Consider the following 5,568-nt stretch of genomic DNA (forward strand, 5'->3'; position numbering starts at 1 on the left):
GGCCTGTTGCAACTTCAATCGTGAAACTGATCAACGATCGGCTTTTCGCTCTTGTTTATCGCGCTAAACAACAGCAGCACGTTTAAGCTTGATCAGCTGTTGTTAGAATTCATTTGATTTTAATTTTGCGGCTGGTCCAAACCAGGAGATGTCCTTACTGAATCATCAGAGCTGAACTGGTGATGGAGAAACAGGTTTACCCTTTACAGGGCTCGCAAAATCGCTAGCCCGACGTCCCGGGGCTAGCGATTTTTCCAATCGGGCTACCAAAATCCATCTCAGCCCTGCCCGTCGGGCTATCATGGGAGGGAAAGATATGTCAATGCTTTTGCATTCTTTCGCAAATGTAGCTGAGTAATTATGTCATCGGCATCGATGAGCCACTGTCAATATGTGACACATTGAAATCGCGTTTGAATTTGCGCTTGTTTTTTGCTTTCACTTTCACTTTGCGCTAACTGTGTGTAGAGAGCGACAGCACTAATTGGTAAGTCACAGATTAATTGCACACCAATTCCTCTGACATCGTCTTATCAATCGTTAGCTTACTATCAAACATGACAAGTGAAATCTCCTGCAGCAAGCTTAAACGTGATAGAGGCTGATTACGCAGAGAATTGCTGATCGTTATGTAAGTATGCATGTAAGAGCAGATGGATTTAAGCAGGTATTTTAGTTCTGCAGAGCCAAACAAGAGAGGTCAGGGTGAAGAAGGGGCAGCCAAAGAAAAGCCAACCACAAAACGGAAAAGTTATGACAATCAGACTATGAGGGAAAAAGAAAGCGCAGCTTTATGGTTTCATGGACTAAAGAATTTATGTGGCTGGAATACGACGAGCTAAATAACCTCATGTTCTGCCGGGTGTGTTGTGAGTTTCCCTCGATTTCTGAGTCGACAAGCGCCTTTGTTACTGGGACCAGTCATTTTAAGAAAGACCCCATCAGAACCCATGACAAATGCAAGAAATGCATTATTGCCCAGTCTGCAATATCTTTCCCAGAACAAACACCAATTGCAAAAAGCATACTAAAAATAAACCAAGCATAACAAGAAGTCCTGAAAAATCTGTTTAGAACAGCCTACTATGTTGCAAAGAGTGAACTACCACTGGCAAAATTTAGCAGTCTTTGCAAACTTCAAAAAGCAAATGGCCTAGATCTTGGTTGCACTTGCCTCTTACCTGTGATTTCAGTGGAAATGTCAAAAATAAGGATCTGACACAGACTGATTCCTATTGTACAGTTCTTACAAGTTCATAGAAATTTGTTCAATTAGAACCAAATATTTGAGTTGATGATTGAAATTGTTGTTGTAATTTGTGTTTTAAATATTTTTAGATTGATGTTTTGTTTCCTTTACAATATTATACTTTAATGTATAATATTGTAAAGGAAACAAAACATCAATCCAAAAATTGTCCTCTTTTTTTTTTTATTCGGGCTACTTAAATTTATTACCAAAAACTGAAGAGTGCCTCCCCGAAGGGCTACCAGGGATTTTGAAATTTTGCGAGCCCTGCTTTAGGTGACATGAATGAGTTGAAGGGAAGTTATGAACTGTTTCTCAGAGACAAATAAACACCCAGCTCCTGTTTTTGTGTAGCTGACAGCTGGTAACTGTGCAGGGGCAGATCTAGCAAAGCTTTTGCCAGGGGGCCAGGTAGGGCATTAACAGGGAAAGGGGGACACAAAGATATACTTTTCTTTCTTACTCTCGTATAAAATATTTAGCTTTTTATTAAATAGTTATCTGCATCTTACAACCAAAGTTTGTATAATAATACACAAGATTGGCTGTAGACCATTGTTAATCATTTACTGTGTAAAATAACAAAAACAAAAAGTAAATGCAAAAGTGCATAAATATTTATTTTACGTGTTTGATGTGTGTGGCGGGGCGTGGTCTGCAGTGCCGCTGCAGGGGAGGTGGACCCACGGGCGTAAAGTCTGTGCTCTTTCGGCTGTTTTTTGGGTGTGTGTCGGGCTGTCAGTTGAAAAGCTACAGCCGGCTGTGTGGGTACACCAAGCATGTGTGAAAAGTGGTCCATAACGTAATGCTTCAAAGAGTGTTCATGCAAACATTGTCGGGTCTGCCGTGGTACAATGGGACTTCTGCTCATGAACCTGTGTGCACAGCATCTGCAAATCGGGGCTGTGCAAAGTCACTTCATCTTTACCCAAAACTGTAAGCTGTCATCTGTGAGGCGCGAGCGGTGTTTGTTTTTACCATAGTTCACGGTGGAGAATGGGTGCTCTTCTGAGTTTTGCTCTCTGTAGCCGTATGAATGTCAAACTACACTGATTCGCAGCGGCATAGGCACACATAAAATTTCTTCTGAAATTTTCGCTTTCTAGTTATTATTATTATTCTCCAGTTTCCGCCTGAAATTTTGCAGCGAAACTCACCCCGCAGTTTTCAGACAAGCTTCATATATGTTACCTCATTTTGTGCCGCCGGATCTGGAATGGTGTGCTATGACTTTTGGTGTTTATGAATTTTATAGTTTTTGAAATATTAATATTTTAGTGAAAATTTTCCCGCGCTCCTCTGCCGAACAGTTTTGACATTAGGGTTACATATGTTAGATCATTTTGTGCGGCTGGAGCTGGACTATAATGTCATGACTTTTGGTGTTCATGACTTTTATAGTTTTTTAAATATTAATATTTTAGTGCAAATTTAGGCCAACTCATCTTTTGGCGCCAAATAAACAGACTTCATTTGTGGTGTGTTGGCGCTCTCTAGTGGTATGCCGGGAGTGGTACAGCCTGTCTACCCTTATTTGGATTACCGTAATGATGACAATTTCAACGGTGCGCACAGCGTCGCTGCTTTCAGGAGCCATTGGAATTTTTAAGGTTGTGCAAATCATTCAAAAGTTACGGTAATGCTTGGTGAAAAACTCAATATCCCACAATTCATAGCACACCTCTGCCAAGTTGAACAATGGCGGCCACCACTTCGTTTTATATGTCTTTTATTAGTGTTTCTAGGTCACAAAATAAACTTTTAAGATATTTTCAGGCGAGAATGTAGGTGTGTAAACTTCAAATATCTGCTTGTTTTATCAAGACATCCCATATTTGCGACAATGCTCTGACGACCTCGGTCCTGCCTGACAGCTAGCCGGCTACCTAGCTGCCGCACTTGGCTGCAAATGGACAGCGAGGGGACTCTCTCTCTCCTTTCACCTCCCCGGTCTCTCGCAAATGCTCGCACAGAATCGGAGTTACAGCTGGATGTGGAAAAAATAACTGAGTTGTTTGGTGGTGCTATAATGCGGAGCTACAACAGTGGGCAGCTATCCACCGGTGTATGACAGAAAGGACATGCCATGACCGCAGATCGACCGGTGTTTGCTAACGCGGAGGTCAATCGTGGATCAGGGAAAGCGAAGGCAGGAGCGTGAGGTGAACTGAATTTCAGGTAAGAAGTTATGACCTGCAGTCTATTTGGTTCAGATATAAACCGAGTTTAGGTGTAGTTTATTTAGCAGCAGTTCTCTTACGTGTTGCTGATAGCTGGCTAGCTAGCTAGCGCCGGTAGCATAGTTAGCTCGCGCTGCTAGCGACCCTTCGTGAAAAAGCACCCAGGCTTGGCTTATATTGAGCCGGGTGAAAGTCGTGTCAGCACCCGGTCGCGCACTCTATTTGGGTCAGATATAAACCGAGTTTAGGTGTAGTTTATTTAGCAGCAGTTCTCTTATGTGTTGCTGATAGCTGGCTGGCTAGCTAGCGCCGGTAGCATAGTTAGCTCGCGCCGATAGCGACCCTTCGTGAAAAAGCACCCAGGCTTGGCTTATATTGAGCCGGGTGAAAGTCGTGTCAGCACCCGGTCGCGCACTCTATTTGGGTCAGATATAAACCGAGTTTAGGTGTAGTTTATTTAGCAGCAGTTCTCTTATGTGTTGCTGATAGCTGGCTAGCTAGCTAGCGCCGGTAGCATAGTTAGCTCGCGCCGATAGCGACCCTTCGTGAAAAAGCACCCAGGCTTGGCTTATATTGAGCCGGGTGAAAGTCGTGTCAGCACCCGGTCGCTCGCCGACAGTATGTGTTTTAGCTGGACTTATTTTTCATGTTTATATGGGCCGTTGATGGTGGAAACCGAAGGCAGGAGCGTGAGGTGAACTGAATTTCAGGTAACAAGTTATGAACTGCACTCTATTTGGGTCAGATATAAACCGAGTTTAGGTGTAATTTATTTTCGTTGACCTTTTACAATCGTAATGCCACGGGAGTTTATATACAGCTGTGTGCGCACTAAGTTACTGACGTTGGACTTTATTTTATTCATTAGGGTTAGTTCATAGAGTTGCCATGCAGTACAAACGGAATCGTCCCACATTCAGAGAAAACATTATGATTTGTTCTGTCGTTACGAAGCCTCCCCTGTCATTCTATCGAGTGTTGAAACGTCAATCATGAAACTGATCAATGATCGGCTGTTCGCTCTTATTTATCGCGCTAAACAACAGCAGCACGTTTAAGCTTGATCAGCTGTTGTTAGAATTCTTTTGATTTTAATTTCTAGTATCAGCTGATGTTTGCTGGAGCATGAAGATGAAATCAGGAGATGTCCTTACTGAATCATCAGAGCTGAACTGGTGATGGAGAAACAGGTTTACACTTTAGGTGACATGAATGAGTTGAAGGGAAGTTATGAGTTGTTTCTGAGAGACAAAGACCAAGCTCCTTCTTTGTGTAGCTGACAGCTGGTAACTGTGCAGGGGCGGATCTAGCAAAGCTTTTAGGGGGGGGGGGGGAGCTAGGGCATTAACAGAGAAAGGTGGACACAAAGATATACTTTTCTTTCTTACTCTCATATAAAATATTTAGCTTTTATTAAATAGTTATCTGAATCTCACAACCAAAGTTTGTATAATAATACACAGGATTGGCTGTAGACCACTGTTCATAATTCAGAACACTGTGTAAAAATAACAAAAAACAAAAAGTGAATGCATGTGTGAAAAGTGGTCTATAATGTAATGCTTCAAAGTGTGTTCATGCAAACATTGTCGGGTCTGCCGTGGTACAATGGGACTTCTGCTAATGAACCTGTGTGCACAGCGTCTGCAAATCGGCGCTGTACGAAGTAACTTCATCTTTACACAAAACTGTAAGCTGTCATCTGTGAAGCGTGAGCGGTGTTTGTTTTTACCATAGTTCATGGTGGACAATGGCTGCTCTTCTGAATTTTGCTCTCTGTAGCCGTATGAATGGCAAACTACAGTGATTAGCAGCGGCATAGGCACACATAAAATTTCTTCTGAAATTTTCGCTTTCTAGTTATGTGTGCCTATGCCAAGAGGCACACATATTACTATTCCTCGGATTTATTATTCTTATTATTATTATTATTTTCCTTTTTCCGCCTGAAATTTTGCAGTGTATCTCGACCCGCAGTTTTGAGACAAGCTTCATATATGTTACCTCATTTTGTGCGGCTGGATCTGGAATGGTGTGCTATGACTTTTGGTGTTTATGAATTTTATAGTTTTTTAAATATTAATATTTTAGTGAAAATTTTCCCGCGCTCCTCTGCCAAACAGCTTTGACAATAGGGTT

The sequence above is a fragment of the Oreochromis niloticus genome, unplaced genomic scaffold (assembly GCF_001858045.2).
Source record: "Oreochromis niloticus isolate F11D_XX unplaced genomic scaffold, O_niloticus_UMD_NMBU tig00001364_pilon, whole genome shotgun sequence".
Taxonomy (NCBI): Eukaryota; Metazoa; Chordata; class Actinopteri; order Cichliformes; family Cichlidae; genus Oreochromis; species Oreochromis niloticus.